The sequence below is a fragment of the Acinonyx jubatus genome, chromosome A1 (genome assembly GCF_027475565.1).
Source record: "Acinonyx jubatus isolate Ajub_Pintada_27869175 chromosome A1, VMU_Ajub_asm_v1.0, whole genome shotgun sequence".
Taxonomy (NCBI): domain Eukaryota; kingdom Metazoa; phylum Chordata; class Mammalia; order Carnivora; family Felidae; genus Acinonyx; species Acinonyx jubatus.
This window is the reverse complement of record NC_069380.1, coordinates 49,021,243-49,038,680: the sequence shown is the minus strand read 5'-3', so window position 1 is coordinate 49,038,680 and position 17,438 is coordinate 49,021,243. Positions and strand designations below refer to the sequence as shown.

At 40.2% G+C, this 17,438-nt stretch overlaps 1 protein-coding gene and 1 long non-coding RNA gene across 8 annotated transcripts in view; both read left to right on the top strand.

The window, feature by feature from the left end:
- TBC1D4 (TBC1 domain family member 4) overlaps positions 1-17,438 on the top strand; it is a 184,074-nt gene that overhangs the window by 76,273 nt on the left and 90,363 nt on the right. The gene's annotated exons all lie outside the window — the stretch shown is intronic.
- LOC128314405 (uncharacterized) lies at positions 8,444-15,691 on the top strand. Of its 2 annotated transcripts, none has more exons than XR_008296015.1 (3): positions 8,444-12,311; positions 12,555-14,715; positions 14,836-15,691. It is a non-coding gene; the product is annotated as an uncharacterized LOC128314405 (long non-coding RNA). The 2 variants fall into 2 exon arrangements; XR_008296019.1 differs by having other exon boundaries at positions 12,555-14,722; positions 14,839-15,691.

Here is a 17,438-nt window from a genome sequence, read left to right as displayed (position 1 = left end):
CCCATCAACCTTCAGTTTGTTCTCAGTTGATTTCTCTAATTCTTAAATCGTGCTCTTTTGCCTTACCCTCCCTCTTTTTTTCTGCTTCATTATTCTCTGTAAGTTTGACCTCTATATCGCTGATTCTCTGTTCTGCCTCATCCATCCTTGCCACCGCTGCATCCATCCGTGATTGCAGCTCAGTTATAGTATTTTTAATTTCATTCTGAATATTTTTTACTTCTTTTATCTCTGCAGAAAGGGATTCTGATCTATTTTCGACTCCAGCTAGTATTCTTATTATCGTGATTCTAAATTCTGGTTCAGACATCTTGCTTGTACCTGTGTTGGTTAAATCCCTGGCTGTCGTTTTTTTGTGCTCTTTCTTTTGGGATGAATTCCTTCGTTTTGTCAGTTTGAAGGGAGAAAAGGAATTAATGAGGTAGAAAAATTAAAAGTAAAAAATATTAAAATTTAAAAAAATATTAAAATTAAAAAATGAAACACACACACACACACAAATCGTATAAATGATGCTGGAGCCTAGGTGTGTTTTGGTCTGGGCATTGAAAGTGGTTTGACAGATTAGAGAAAAAAAGGGGGGGGGGAGAAAAAAAGGAAATTGTTTGAGAATTTGGAAAAATGAACACACTGAAGTAGACTAAAATGAGATGATGGGAGTAAAATAGAATTTGAAAAAAAATATATACAAAAGTAAAGAATATAGTAGAAAAATAAAAGAAAATATTTTTAATAAAAATTAAAAATAAAAATGAATTTTTTCTTTTTCTGTATTTAAGAAAAAAGAAACGAAAAAGAGGAAAAAGATTTAAAAAAAGAAAAAAAGGAAATTGTTTGAAAAAGTGAATACAGTGAAGTAGACTAAAATAAACTGATGGAAGTAAGATAGAATTTGAAAAAATTTACACAAACGTAACAAATATAGTAATAAAATTAAATTAAAATATTTTAATAAAAATTGAAAATAAAAATAAATGTTTTCTCTTTCTGTATTCAAGAAAAATAAAAGGAATGTAAAAAAAAAAGAAAAAAAGAAATAAAATTGAATAGATGGACCTGCTAACAGATTGAAGTAGGACTGAAATTACTTCATTTTTCTCTAGAAGTGAGACTGTGAAGCGCTTTATAGTCCATAAACTAAGCAGGCGGTGAGACTTATGTTCTTGAAGAGGGAGGTTGACCCACTTGGGTGGGGCTTAGTGTAACGGCTCCCCTCTCCACTAGATGGCGCTGCCAGCCTATTGGGGTGGATTGTTGCGACGCTTGTAGGTGCGTATACGCATGCGCGGGAGCAGTGACCCTACGCTACCCAGCTACCCAGTCTATTCTCCTGAATCAGCAATTGTGCACCAGTCCTCTATCTTCAGCTTTCGTCCACTCCCCACTTTTTCACTGTCTGACCAGGCAGGCCCCAGGCAGTACCTCTCTCCTGAGTTTTGTGTCATTTGCGGCTATTTTCCCCGGCCCCTTATTTCTGAAGGACTGCGGCTTTGACCCGTACGGCCCCTCTGCGGGAGGGTCTCACCGAGCAATGGCCGAATGAGCAATGGCCGAATGTCAGCTGCACCAAGGAACGCTTGCTGGACCCTGCTGCTGCCAGTGCCCCGAGACTGAAGCAAGGTGCCAGCCCGCCCCAGAAAAAGTTCGCAAGACAGTGTAGCAGCAGTGTTTCAGGAATTAGGGAAAATCACAACACCCATCTGGCACCAGACTTCGCCCTTAACGGCCTTGTTCCAGCACCAGCGAATGTGGCCGTTTTCTGGGTCTGCTGGGACCAGGTGGCTTCAACAGTCTCTACCAAATGTCCTTCCAGCAGTGGAACCGCTTTTCCCCGTGTGGCCTGAGAACCTTTCGGACCCCACTGTGTTCGTGGGCATTCACCCTTCCCACCAGAGCACTGCCAGGTATCAAGCTGGGGAGTTGCAGCCTTTGCGCTCCCCTTGTTTATAGTCTTAATGGAATTTAAACCATCTTCTTTCTCCTTTCTCCCTTTTTAGTTTTAGTCCCTGCGGCTGTTTCCAATTTTCCACTTTCTCTCCTGCTGCTTATGGGCAGGGGTGCTTTTCCTGTATTCTCCCCCCGTCCAGTCTGCGTCCTCTATCCGCTCACAAAAGCACCTCCCTTCCTGCACCTTCCCGCTCCCCAAGTTCACCTTTCTGCGCTGTGTACCTGCTGAATTCTGTGGTTCAGGTTGTGCATATTGTTGTGTTAATCCTCCAGTCAGTTTTCTAGTTGTGTAGGTTGGTTTAGTGTTGGTCTGGCTGTATTTCATGGACAGGAGACACACAAAAAATTTCCATGCTGTTCCCGCCATCTTGGCTCTGCGGCATTTACATTCTTAAAAGATAGATGAAGAGTTGTAGTCTTGGAATGTTATGCTTGAGATTTATTGAAACTTCCTTGTTGTGGTTTGCTCTTTGGACTGTGCCTTATTTTGTATACAGTGGCTAATTTAACTTTTTAAATAGATAAGTTTTTGGTTTAAAGCTTTTCTATATTTCAAAATTCTTTTTATAACAAAAGACGCTTATGGTAAAGTTTATATACTATGAAAGTATAAAAAGTAAAAAAAATATGAAAAGCAAACAACAGCTTCCATTTTAATTCTCCTTTCTCTCAGGATATTATAGACTGATACATACTTTCTAGACTTAAAAAATACATATGATTTATTGGAGATGTATATATTATATCTTTTCATCAAAATTGTATCATACTATTTATGCTATTCTGTAACTTCATTGCATCACCTAATAGTTTATGATCCTCCCTTCCTCTAGAGGAGAATTTAATGAGCTGAACTTTCCCTTTTGCATCCATAAAGATATTAGGTGTTGGCCTATATGTAAGAAAGATATAGGGGTGCCTGGGTGGGTTAGTCGGTTAAGCTTCCGACTTTGGCTCAAGTCATGATCTCATGGTTTGAGAGTTCTAGCCCCACATCTGGCTCTTGGCCGACAGCTCATAACCTGGAGCCTGCTTCAGATTCTGTGTCTCCCTCTTTCTCTCTCTGCCGCTCCCCCACTTGTGTGCATGCTCTCTCTCTCTCTCTCTCTCTCTCAAAAATAGATAAACATTAACAAAAAAAAAAAGATTTAAAAAAAGAAAGATGTCAGGAAGAATGATACCCTCCTAAAGAGTCTCCCTTCTCTAGGTCTAGCCTACATAGATGTGCCAGTACCTAGAAGTCATTCAACAGCTGTCATGCCAATTGCATGGCTGCTTGTGACCAGGGGGAGAAACAGCAGCTGGTAGACAAGTGTAGCCACCCCGTTTCTGAGCATGGGAGGCAGGACAGCACATGGACATATTTCTGCTTTTGTTCCATTTTTAACTGCATGGTTTCTCTTCAGGTGTTTCCCTCTTACAGTCATGAAAATGGTTTTTGTGAAATATTTTAAAAGGTCATTTAGATCATTGCAGAGAAGAAAAAAATTATCCATAGGCTGTCATTACCCAAGTTACTTATTGTTAGCATTTTGTTTCTTTTTTCCATGCTTTTTATTAAATGAATTGTTAGAAATAGCACTTTACTTCTGTGGTCTTCCTCCCCCAAACCCATCATCCCATGTCATCATGAAAAAAAACACTAGAAAAATCCCAATTCAGAAACAGTCTATAAAATGCCTGATGAGCATGCCTCAAAACTGTCAAGGTCATCAATAATAGTAAGTCTGAAAATTGTCATAGCCAAGGGGAGCTTAAGGACACAAGATGGCTAAATGTAATGTAGTATCCTGGGTGAGGTCCTGGAACAGAAAAGGACATTTGGGAAAAACTCAGGACATCTGAATAAAGCATGCACTTTAGTGAATAATAATGTATCAATATGGGTTCACTAATTGTGACAAATGCATGCCAAAGAAACATGTTAACAGTAGGAGAAATTGGGTTTGGATTATATAGAAACTCTTTATACTGTCTTCACATCTTTTTGATAAATCTAAAACTATTCTAAATTAAAACAAAAAGTGTTGAAGTGTTATAATAATATGTATACAGTTTTGTATTCTGCTTTTTTTATTGTGTCATTAAAAAAAAAGTGATTGTTCATTACTTCTCAGAATGAATATGCTATATAATTCATCTATGCCACCCAGGTGCCCCTAAATAAATTTCCAGGAATTCTTAAAAAAATTTTTTTTTATTATTTTTTTTAACGTTTATTTATTTTTGGGACAGAGAGAGACCGAGCATGAACGGGGGAGGGGCAGAGAGAGAGAGAGGGAGACACAGAATCGGAAGCAGGCTCCAGGCTCTGAGCCATCAGCCCAGAGCCCGACGTGGGGCTCGAACTCACGGACTGTGAGATCATGACCTGAGCCGAAGTCGGATGCCCAACCGACTGAGCCAGCCAGGCGCCCCTTAAAAAATTTTTTTAATCACTTTAAAATAGGGCTACAACTATGGGGCTCCTGGGTGCCTCAGTCGGTTAAGCTCAAACTTCAGCTCAGGTCATGATTTCGTGGTACGTGAGTTTGAGCCCCACATTGGGCTTGGCACCAATAGTGCTGAGCCTGCTTGGGATTCTCTCTCTCCCTCAATCTACCCCTCCCCTGTCCTCACCACTGCATGCACGCTCTGTCTTTCAAATAAAATAAAATAAAATAAAATAAAATACTCATACAATTTATTTTTAAGAATAATTTAATAATTTTCAGAAATATATTTATATGTTTATTTTGTTGTGGCAGGGGGATAGGCTCCTAAAAGTAGACTTACTGGGGTGAGTTGTATGAAGGTATTAAACATTTTGCCCAGTTGTTTTACTAAAAGCCTATTCTGATTTACAATTACACCACCAGTGTCTATAGGTGTGTGGTTTCACTGGACCTTCTCTATCACTGTATATAACCTTTGCTTTATAATCTTTTCCAAAACTGTCATCTTCTTGATTTAATTTGTAGTTCTTTAATTATTTTTGACTTTACATTTCAACCGTGTCTTTATGACTTCTCTTAAGAATTATCTGTTCACATCCTTTGTCCTACTGGAATCTGTTTTTGCTGTCAATTTGCTTGAGCTCTTCAAATAGTAAACACTAAAGTTTAGTAGTAAACTTAAGAGATGAGATATTGGACTTCATAACAATGCTGTAGTGCAACTAAGAACAGGAAAAAGAATTTATGATGAAATCTAGTGTAACTAAAATTTGTATCATAAGAAATATAGAAATAATAGTAAGTAACCAGATCATCGTGTTGTAAACCTAAAACTAATACAACAAAATGTGTCAATTATACCTCAATAAAACTGGAAAAGAAACAAATAGTAGTAAGTAGCAAATCATCTTTTTGGTGTATTTGTTAAGTATTTTGAAGCAGCATGTGAGTTGTGGAAATGTTGGAGTGTTTAACAAAATTATTTACACTTCTTGCCTGTATTCGTGAAGTTGTCTACCAGGTGAAAATGGGTAAGTTTTATAACTCAATGACAACATGCAAAAAAACCCAAAACCATTTAGAATATAGTTTGAGCAATATAATAGAGCCTGTAGTAACATTTTTGGTAATGAAAAACTAGTTGTTAGCAAATGATTTTTTATTATTCCTATGCAATTAGAACCAATAATTATTTTATTGCTTTCTTCCTGACAAAAGAACCCACAACCTTTTATCTGAAAATTAAAATGAGTAAGGATTTAAAGCTGAGTATGTGGTGGAAGATGTGGAATTCAAAGTGCATTGACCTTGGATCTGTGATACCTGGCCATGTACCAGGAGTGGGTCATCACCCATGGGTGAAAGGCAGCCAGTCAGTTTGGTTTATTTTGGAACTGCATGTTTGGAACAGCCCTTGAGAGAGGGGCCCTGGAGCACGGGGGCTCTGTGTCCTTTCCCCATGACCACAAATTCCACACATACTGTGAAACTAGACTGTGGAACTCCTTCCCCCGGGGCCTGATGGATGGCATGCTTCACAGCTTCCTCTTATTTGGGCCAGTGACAGAAGTTCACATGCCTTGTGTGTGTGTAACTGTACTTTCTGTGAGTTCTGTTTTCCTCGTGTGTGTTTACATAGTATATGGGGATTAAAGGGTACAAACTTTATACCAGTTATAAAATAAATAAATCTTGGGGGTGGGGATGAGAAATACAGCATGGAGAATATAATCAATAACACAATATGGCATGGTGACAGGTGGTAACTACACGTAAGGCTTGGTGAGCATAGTGCAATATATAGAATTGTCAAATGAATCACTGTGTTATACACTTGAAACTGGTGGAACATTGAGTGTCAACTCTTATTTCAATAAAAAAGTCTCCTGTATCTCTCACTTTTACATTCTTTGTAAATTTTACCCTTTATTCTGTGCTCACCTGAATTAAAATGCACATACCAAATAATTTATTAGAAACCTTTTCATTGCAGGTTATGATACCTTGTGTGTGTGTGTGTGTGTGTGTGTGTGTGTGTGTCTAAACTAAGGGTGGAAGATTACATGGAAAATAGTTTTTAAAGTACAGGTTTTACATACCAAGTAAAATATATGGAGTCAGGGAGGCAAATGACCTTTTAAATGGGTAATGTAATCTGGAAGTTCAACTTTAAATAATATATTTTTTTTCTTTAAAACTCTTGTCTGAGAATGGGAAGCATTTATTATACTACAGTCATTATATAAATGGTTGGTTCTTATGGGGAGAGAGTGGTGTGAAATATTCAGTTCTTGTGAATTTTTCAACAAAACATGGCAGAGAAAAATGAAGGTGCACATCTGGGGAGAATGGAGGTGAAAATTTTGCAGTCTGTCACAAACTCTAAATTGCTTTGAAGGCTTTGCTGTATATTAAGAATTATTGCAGATTTTAGTTTGTCCTGTAGCACATCTTGTTTATTTTGATATAAACATGTTTTAAATTGTTTATTAGTAAAAATTATTGAACTCCATCTCTCCAATCTGTAAGTAAAAATGGTTCTGCTAGAATGCATGCTGTGTATAAATAACCTTGACTTTGGGACACCCTTGGCTAACTGTTACACATCCTACAGAGAACACATAGTCTCTTTTAAATAGCTTTGCAATAGACAGAGGAGGAATAGCTCAAGATCTCCATGTTATAGAACATGCTAATCAGAATTTTTATTTGAAGTGTTCGTTTGAGCAGAAGTCCATAGGTTTTCATGATTTGAATAATGCCTCAGGGCTTAATGTTCACTTTTTATTAATTTGTCTATTAATTTGACAGATATTCTAGTCTCCAAGACTGAAAAAGTATCTGTCTTCATGGAGATTACAATGCAGTCTTTCTTATGACTTCTAGTTTGATAGACACATTCTAAAACTAGTTTGAACTTGTTTATTTTTCAGTAGCTAAAAAAATCCAAAAAACAAAAAAACCCTTAAAAGTCCAAACCAAAAAAAGAAAAAAGAAAAATCTTAATTATCTAGAAAATAACCCTGCTGTGTTCTGTGGGTGAAAAAATGTGTATTAATATGTAAATTCTGTTAATTATTGATAAGAAAATTTCTCATTGCAGAATATTGTAGTGAAAAAAAATTTTTTTTAATCTTTACTTTTGAGAGAGAGAGAAAGAGAGAGAGCGAGTGCAAGCAGGGTAGGGACAGAGAGAGAGGGAGACACAGAATCCAAAGCAGGCTCCAGGCTCTGAGCCATCAGCATAGAGCCCAACCTGGGGCTCGAACTCACGAACCACGAATGAGATCATGACCTGAGTCAAAGTCGGATGCCCGACTAACTGAGCCACCCAGGCTCCCCAGAATATTGTATTTCTAAAGAGTTGTTTTAACATTTACTTTAGAGAGAGAAAGAGAAAGAGAGCAGGGGAGGGGCAGAAAGAGGGAGACAGAGGATTTAAAGCAGGCTCTGCCCTGTGAGCACAGAGCCCAACGCGGGGCTCAAACTCACAAACCGTGAGATCATGACCTGAGCCTAAATCAAGAGTCAGCTGCTTAACTGACTGAGACACCCAGGGCACCCCACAGTATTGTATTTTTAAATTTTCTACGTAATTATTGATGGAAAAGAATGGATTGTGCCTCTGAAGGTGAAGTACTGTGTTCTTTTTAATCCTACTATACTTTCAGCTACTGAAAACAGCTGCCTAATGCAGAGGCCATTTAGGATTATATACTGACTGAAAATACGTAGAGGGGTGGTCCTTGCCCGTGAAGTACCCGACTCGTCATAGCTCATGCATACAGACTGCCGAGGGTGTCCTCCCCCATGTTGCTCATCCCTACCATGGGAGCCATCATGAGAAGGAAGGTGGGGTTTGTGAAGGTAATGACTCTTGTGAGGAAGTAAAGGGGAAATTGTGAATGGAAGAGGGGAGGTGGTCTGAAGACAAGCTTCCAAGCTGGCATGAGGGTGGGCTGGGGCCAAGGAGGAGAAAAGTGTGTATAACTCCCCCTTTGAAACATATTTTGCTTCTTTTCTAAGTTTTTTTTTTTTTTAAGATTATTTATTTTGAGAGAGAGAGAGTGAGAGAGTGCACACAAGCTGGGGAGGGGCAGAGAAAGAGGGAGAGTGAGAATCCCAAGCAGGCTGCATGCAGATAGCGCAGAGCCTGATGGGGGCTCGATCTCACAACCGTGAGATCATGACCTGAGCTGAAACCAAGAGTTGGTCGCCTGAGCCACCCATGCACCCCCTGGCTAATTTTTAACAAGAATTTTGAGGGTTATAGCGTATTAAAGATGAATGAGAGATCAAGACATTATCTAGTTCTTGTCTAACACAAATGTTATATGGAAAGGAAACCGAAGCCTGTTTAAAGTGACTTGCCCAAGCTCACATGGTTAATTTGTGGCAGCATACATGCATCTAGATTTCAGAACCCAGTCTTGGGTTTTTCATGCTAGACATATTCTTTTTCTGGAGTCCCCGCTGTCCATGGAAGATGACGGGACACGAAGCTGAAAAGGTGGTCTGAAGCCAGATGGTGGAAGGCTTTGTATGCCATGCAAAGGGCTTATCCTGTGAGTGATGGGGAGCTAGTGATAGGCTAAGCATGAGCATGATGCTGGATTTGCATTTAGAAACGAGATTTTGTAGTGTGGGGAATGGGTTCTACCTGGAGGGGTGGGGAATGGGTGAAGGGTGAAAGGGTGAATGGGTATTAGGAAGCTCCTGAAATAGTCCATTCAAAAGCAAAACGATGAAACTGAGTACAAACAAGGGAGTGGGGAGTGGGGTGGGGCTCTGAGAGCACTATTAAGGAGGTAGAGACAGAACTGAATGATTATTTGCATATAGATGGTGGATGGGGGTGAAGGGAGAGTGAGCGGTTTGGTGTTTTGTTTTTCCAGGGTGCAAAACAAATCACCTCACCAACGGAATGGCTTAAACCAATGGCTGTCTGTTAGCTACTCACCATTCTGCACTCTGGGCAGGGTTTGGTGAGAACTCTCCGCTCTGTGCGGTTTCTGATGGAGCTAGGAGACTCAGGATGGCTCCTTCACAGACTGCTGCCTCAGGGGAGATTGCCTTGTCATCTGAGGGGCCAGCCAGGAATTTCACCCCTTGTCGTGTCTCTACTCAGCTAGCTTTAGCTTCCTCACAGCACTTCAGTCTCTGAGTCCTCTGACTTCTTTAGTGGTGACTGGTTTCACCTCAGCATGCAAAAATAGAAGCTGAAGACCCTTCTTAAGGCATGGGTGCAGAAATCCCAGAACATTATTTCTGCTGCATTGGATTGGTCAGAGCAGTCTCAAGGCCAGACCAGGTTCAAGACCAGGTGAAAATGGTCCCCATCGAAGAATGTGTGGACACGTTTAATCCAGCACAATCTGTCCTCTGCTCGCAGATTATTTACATTCTTTCACATGTGAAGTTCAGTCGGCCCATACCAATGACGGCAGTCTTGTGCCATTACAGCATCAGGCTCATACTCAGATACCAGAATTTCATTTGTTAAATCCTGTACAGGTGCAGATGCATTATGTTGGGTGTGATGTCTCCAGTGTAGAGACCAGAGAACTAAAAGGACAAGTTATCCGGTTCCCCCCTCCAGTATAAAATGTGAAGGCAGGGACAAGGTAATTACAGTAGATGCTGTTCAAAATGGATGTGCGGGGATGGTTTATGGAGCTACATAACAGGTACTGGTCTGCAGCAATTCTGAAATCCATTCAGTTCCCCCTGTCCTGGGGGGCAGGGAGTGTACCCTGTGTAGGGTCCCATTCTCACTGGGAGTGGTTTTTTTGTAGTTCTCTGTTCCAGTTTCTGTGTCTTTCTTTCTTTCCAATGTCATGTGACTGTGTTTGCAGCCGAATAGCTTTTTCAGCCTGCTTCCCACCCAGAAAAGTTGGGGGGCCCAGAGGCTTCCTTTCATTGTGGAATGTCTCATTTCATTTTAGACCAAGCTGGTATAGCTTCCAAAGTTTTTAAGGGTTTCCTGTATATAAAATTATAGTCTACTCTGTTGGACAAAAGTCACAACCAGAAATATCTTTGAGATGAATTGCCCTTCTGTACTTCAGGCTGGCTGTCAGGTTAAAATCTTTGTCTAGCCAAGAGAATCTAGGAGGCAGGTCCTCAGATCTTTGAGTTTTTTTCTTTTTTACATTTTTATTTTTGAGAGAGAGAGAGACAGAGCACACGTGGGGGAGGAACAGAGAGAGAGGGAGACACAGAACCGGAAGCAGGCTCCAGGCTCTGAGCTGTCAGCACAGAGCCCAACGTGGGACTCGAACTCACAAACCGCAAGATCATGACCTGAGCTGAAGTCAGACGCTTAACTGATTGAGCCACCCAGGCGCCCCTTAACAGCTTTTTAAAAAAATGTTTATTTGAGAGAGGGAGAGAGACAGAGACAGAGAGCAAGCACAAACGAGTGGGGGAGGGACAGAGAGAGAGAGGAAAGACAGAATCCCAAATAGTCTCTTCGTGGTCAGTGCAGACACCCACACGGAGATCAATCCCATGAACTGTGAGATCATGACCTGAGCTGAAACCAAGAGTCAAACACTTAACTGACTGAGCCACCCCCGTGCCCCAGATGTTTAAGGTTTTAAAAAAGAGTTCGTACTTTTTTGATTTTATTCTGAAGCCAGTTATACTGGAAGACCCCTATTTTGGTCTTTGCCCACAGACTATGAGGCTATTTTTTACTTTGGGAGTCTTTTGCTGCGGAAGGCTGCAGTTGAGAAGCTGTTCACTGTTGGACCCATAAAGTCCTGGACCCCTTAAATTTCCTCTAATTTCTGCTTGAAAATCAAGCAGTTTGTTCTTCGCTTATCTGGTTTCCCCCATATGTTATCACAGGCAGCTAAAAGAAGCCAGTTGCACTGTTAAGGTTCTTCCTGGAATCTCTTCGACCTGACTGACAAGCTGCTGTTTCTACCGTGCGCATTACCACCAACACGTTTCACCCGTTCTGTTGACACACAACTCCTGCCCTCTTTTCTCCACCCTTCAACGGCAGTTTCCTCACTGTCCTACCTCCCATGAGCATTTTGTTCAGTGGCCATAGCATGTCTACTCCTCAAGCTAATGCCACATAATTTAGGTTTTGGTTTTGGCATCACCCCATTTCCAGACACTGATTTTGTATTGCTTAATGCAACACAAACTCACCCTCAGATTTAGTGTCTTCAAATAACAACATGTGTCTACTCAGCACCTTGGAGTTTGGGTTCTCCTTGGTGAGAGAATAGATGATCTCCCTTCCACATGGCATCTTTACATGGCTACCTTGGGCTTCCTCACAGCATGGTGTCCCATGGCAGTCCACCTTCTTATATAGCTGCTGCTGCTTCTGCAGCTTCTTTCTTCTTTCTTCTTTCTTTTCAAAGAACGAAAGCAGAAGCAGCCAGCCTTCTTAGTGCCTGGGTTCAGACATCCCAGAGTGCTGTACCAGTTGCATTCTGTGTGTCAAAGGGCAAGCCCTGATTGGAAGCAGAGGCGAATAGCCCCACCTCCCAGTGAGAGAACTAGAAAGAATTTGAGGCAGTCTCAAGTCCACTGCACTAGGGCAGTTTGTAGTTTAGGTAACTGGTAGATTATGATACTATCTACTTGGACTAAGTTTTCTGGGAAAGTTTCATGGTCTACTTATGGGTATGTTTCAAAGAAAGCAAGTCCAGATTTCAGAGACCGTGTTCAAAATAAACAAGCAAACAAACGAACAAAAACAAAATAAAGAAAAAGGAGAAGAAACTGGTCCTGCCAAACACACTGACTTACTCTCCCATTCTTTGCCCCCTACACACACCATAGTCCTGTTACTATTTTCATGTCTTCGACCTGTTGCCACAGTTTTCTATCAGCTATAGACAGCATCTCCGTACATTTTTATGTCTGCCCTGCCACTTTAGCTTTTATCTCCTCCATTTCTGCTTTGTCTACTTAAAAAAATTTTTTTAATATAATACTTTTTTTTTTCTTTTTTAACGTTTATTTATTTTTGAGACAGGGAGAGACAGAGCATGAACAGGGGAGGGGCAGAGAGAGGGAGACACAGAATCTGAAACGGGCTCCAGGCTCTGAGCTGTCAGCACAGAGCCCGACGCGGGGCTCGAACTCAGGGACTGTGAGATCATGACCTGAGCCGAAGTCGGACGCCCAACCGACTGAGCCACCCAGGTGCCCCCCCAAAAAAATTTTTTTTAAGGAGGGTACACACCTACATGGGGCTTGAACTCATGACCCTGAGATTAAGAGTTTCATGCTGCACTGACTGAGCCAGCCAGGTGCTCCTCTACCTTTTTTTTTTTTTTTTAATTTTGTTAAAATCGATCATTACATGAAGTACCTGTAATTAGTTTCATGCTTGTAGATTGATTTTAAAATTTGAACATTTATAATTATAAGTCTCTACCAATTCTTTTTTTTTTCCTTCTGTGCTTTAATCCTATCCTTAAATTCTTCTTGTATCTCCAGCACACTAACTCATCTTGAAACCCTTTGTTTCCTAGAAACCCTTCAGCTCGAGTCTCTGTTAACCTGTTTCAGGGGGGACCCATGGTGCTGTTCTCTGTGGCATAGCTCTCCAGCGTGGATTCACTATTCCCTACATCTCATGACTTCCTGTTTCTTATTTTACTCTTGTTTTGCTCAAGTATATCTTTAAATAACTTCTCCAAAATCCTTATATGGGTAAATCTTCTGAATCTTTTCTTATCTGAAAATGTGTCTATTCTGTGACCACAATTTTTTAAAATATTGTAGGAAAAGAAACACTCAAGTACTCAGAACTTTGTCTCCTAATGATGCTATAAATAAATGTAAGGGGTGTGAATACTTATTTTTTGTCCCCCACCTAGACTCCCAAGTCTGTGTTATGAGCTCCCATTTGTTCTGTCATTATTGTTTAAGTTTTTATTTTTGGTATTCGTAATTTTGAGTTGTAGAAATTGCAGTCAGACATTATAGTTATTGGGTGTATTTACTGATAATTAACTACACTAGACAACAGACTAGTAAAAATTTCCCTAAATGGAAATCATTATTGTGAAACAGGTAGTCTTTGAGGAAAATAAAAATCCACAAAAATGTTTGGAGTATCCTCTCTTAGTTCTTATCTAAGAGTCTCTTTGCTTTGTTACTGGAGAAACGTAGATTGCTAAAACTCTTTTTTCAGGAAGGTTTGTCTCTGCAGGTGAACCTGCGCTTTATCTTTTTAAAGCATCGTCCACAAGAGCAGTGGTGCTCTTAGGTCAGTTCTGTCACTCCTCCTTTGAAACCGCTGTTGAGATAATAAAAGGCCGAGCTATAAACTCCATTGACAGCAGTCATGCCTGGACGAAAAATGTGCTTTCTTATTTTAGTATAATGAATGAAATTGTCTGTGAGGTTTTACTGAGTTTTTTTCTACGCCTCGGAAGGTGTGAGATTTGACATCGGTGATTTTTAATGAAGGAAACTGGATTAAGCATCCACCTTTTACATAAATTATAAACATATGAAATGACCTTGTGGAAAAGATTGCTTCGAAGCAGAAACTAAATTAATAGCCAGTCATGAGACCAATAAGGCACTCTGTCGGAAGTCCAGTCAGTGGGTTGCAAAAACAACCTGATCCTGTATATAAATGAGGAGGTGTACTTACACCGACCAATTAAAATGGAAGGAGCAAAAATTAACTAGTTCTGGAGCCTCAGTACATACGAAGATACCATTTTTCCCCCTCTAAGGGGTTGTGAACTTCATAAACTGTTTATGGGTTTGCTGTATCTGGTGATATCAAGTGATATAAGAAATCTTTATAAATGGCCTTTGCTAGTATACAGATATTTTACTTTAATGTTGGAAGGATGCTTATTGTGACCTGTAAACCTCGCTACTCATTTTTAAAAAAAGTATGTGAGGGGTGCTTGGATGGCTCAGTCAGTTAAGCATCCGACTTTGGCTGAGGTCATGATCTTGTGGTCTGTGGGTTCGAGCCCTGCATTGGGTTCTGTGCTGACAGCTCAGAGTCTGGAGCTGGCTGTGTTCTGTGTCTCCCTCTCTCTGACCCTCCCCCGCTCATGCTCTCTCTCTGTCTCTGTCTCAAAAATAAATAAACATTAAAAAAAATTTTTTTTAAGTATGTGTGAAGTGCCTAGATGGTTCAGTCTGTTGAGCGTCCAACTTTAGCTCGGGTCATGATCTCACGGTTTGTGAGTTCAAGCCCGACGTAGGGCTTGCTCCCGCTTCAGATTGGATCCTCTGTCCCCTTCTCTCTCTGCCCCTCCCACACTGATGTGCATGTGTGTACTCTTTCTCTCTCAAAAATAAATAATAAAACAAAAGAAAAAAAAAGTATGTGAAAAGTTTTTTTTTTTTTTTTTAGTTTGAAGTCCGCTTTTTGCACATCACTGCTGTTGAGGTACTCCACAGTTAAGAGCCACAGTCTCTATGGGGAGGAGTCAGTGGGGAGAAGTAGCAGGAGATATATCCTTTTCAGCTCTAACTTACTGCCAAGTAGATAGAGACAAGTACGTGCACCTGCAGGGTTCCAATTTCTTTGACTTTTAGGGAACTTACACTTTTATCCTTAAGCTTCCCTCACAAAGCTGCTTTAATACTTAAAGAAATAGCAATATTCATTTCAGAAAATACATTGAAATTTGATGAACTTACTTTTTAATTCACACACTTCTACCCACCAACTTTCTGACCATAAACAATTGTTTGCATACTTGGAAACTTCTATACTGGACGTGATCTTTCTGAAGGCAGTGGTTTTTTATCCCCCTACTGCCAAATCTAGCAAGAGTTTTGCACATATAATTGTGCAATAAGTGTCTGTTGAATGAAATTAATTACATGTGGTCCCATTCCTGTTGTTGTTTTCCTTTAATTCAGTAAACTAACTCATCTTCTAGGCAAGTAAATATCTGAATTATTCAAGAAAGACTCTTACTTATACCATTTAAAGACTTTACCCAAGAATGTGTAACCTACAAATTTCTCTGTTGGTCTGTTGTCTCTTTGTATCAAAAGGTTCATTTTAATATTTGACCTAATGGTTCTGAACAATTTTCAGACTTAAAAATTGGCACATCTCCTTCCCCTGCAATTCCTCAAACCACTGCCAGCAATACAACTTGACAACCTTTTCATACCATACATGTGGATAACTTTGGGAGTAAGGACTGGGACAGGGCTGGGTAACCCCCATCTGCCATGCACTGGAAGTCTGCTGTTTGTAGACATGGCCTATGTATAGAAAGCCAAGTGGCCAGTAGTGGGAATTGTCTGGTAGATCCAGTAGAGCAAAGGATATCCATTGATTCATACTTGTAAAATCAGTTTGGAACTTGTAAAATCACTTGGAACAGGGGGGCATACAATAAGCCCTATATAATATTTATTATATAAATATTAAAGGTTGAGAAAATAGGTGGTTACGTGGAACATTCCAGAGACCAACACAGTAGAGTGAAGGTCAAAAGCAAGAAGGCAAGTGTTTGAACAGTGTCTGAGAAGTGACTGCCTCATGTTCAGAGCTTGGCAGCAAAGGGAAGTAATAACTGAGTAGTAACATCAAACAAAGGCTCTGTGTTGTGTGTGTGTGTGTGTGTGTGTGTGTGTGTGTGTGTATTTTAAATTTAAATTTTCATATGTTTTATGATTACAAAAGAGATGAAGGCCACAGGGAAGAAATGATTGGAAGTCTTAAAGAAGAGGATATATTATACAGTTTGGAGTTTGCAGTAAAGTAGAAATGCATTAGGGGCTCAGTAAAAACGAAGGACTAACTCTAGAGAAGGGAAGAGAAATGTCTTCAGTGGCTCGAGGAAAGTATGAGAAGATAAATGGAGGGATGGGGAGATGGTGTAGTAGAATTTAGAAGCACTTTTAAGAATTTATGCCAGGTGGTCTCATAAGTGCCATTAAATTAAAAATGGATTGTCTGCTGCAGGGAGCCTTCTCTTCTGTCTTTGGATTAAGGTTACCAGAGAATAAATGAAACTATAGGAAATGATCATCTGAGGGTTGTGATAGAGAATGACTTGTGGTAATGAAGTAGAAATAAATTGTGAAGTGTGAAGGACGATATGATGATATTTATGGTACTATTTGGAACATACTATTTAAAATTTCAAATATGGCAATTTTTGTGGTCATTAGGTGTGTATTTTATTTGTTTGTTTATTTATTTATTATTTTTTATATTTATGTATTTTGAGAGAGAGAGAAAGGGTGAGCAGGAGAGAGGCAGAGAGAGAGAGGGAGAGAGAGAATCCCAAGCGGGCTCCGTGCTGTCAGCTTGGAGCCTAACACGGGGCTTGATCTCACAAATTGTGAGATCATGACCTGAGCTGAAATCAAGAGTCAAATGCTTAACTGACTGAGCCACCCTGGTGCCCCAGGTATGTATGCATTTTAAAATAAGGTGTTTTGATTATTATTCAACAAATATCTATTTTTTGAAAATCTTTGGCTTCATTGGACTTGTATTTTAGTGTGGAAAGACAGATGTTGAAAAACTTAGGAGCAAAATATATCGTATGTTAAATAATGATAATTGTTAAGGAGAAAAATTATGTAGGATGGGGGCAGGGAGGAAGGAATGGAGAAAGGATGAGGTAGTATGAGAGAGAGTTAGTTTTAGGGAGGGTGGCCATTGAAGTTCTCACTGAGAAGATGACAGCTGAGGAATGATCTAAAGGGGGTGGGGGAGAGGGGCAGGAGTTTCACGAACCTAAGGAGGAAGCCTACTGGTCTGTTGAAGGTGTCATAATATGGAGGCCATTTGGCTGGAGCCAACCAAGTAGGGGAGGGTGTAGGAGATGAGCTCAGAGGAATCAGGTAGTGTACACTCTTGCAAGCTGCGAGATGAGATGAAATTACTAAGTGGGTCGGGTGTAGGCAGAAAAGAGGGCCGGTCATGAGCCCTCAGTAGCTCCAAGGTTGAGTTCTGGGAGATGATAAGGAACCAGCAAATGAAACTAGGAAAGGAAAGCCAGGGACGTGGAGGAAAACTAGGACAGTGTGCTGTCTGGAAGCCAAGGGAAGAAAGCATTCCAAAAAGGGAGACAT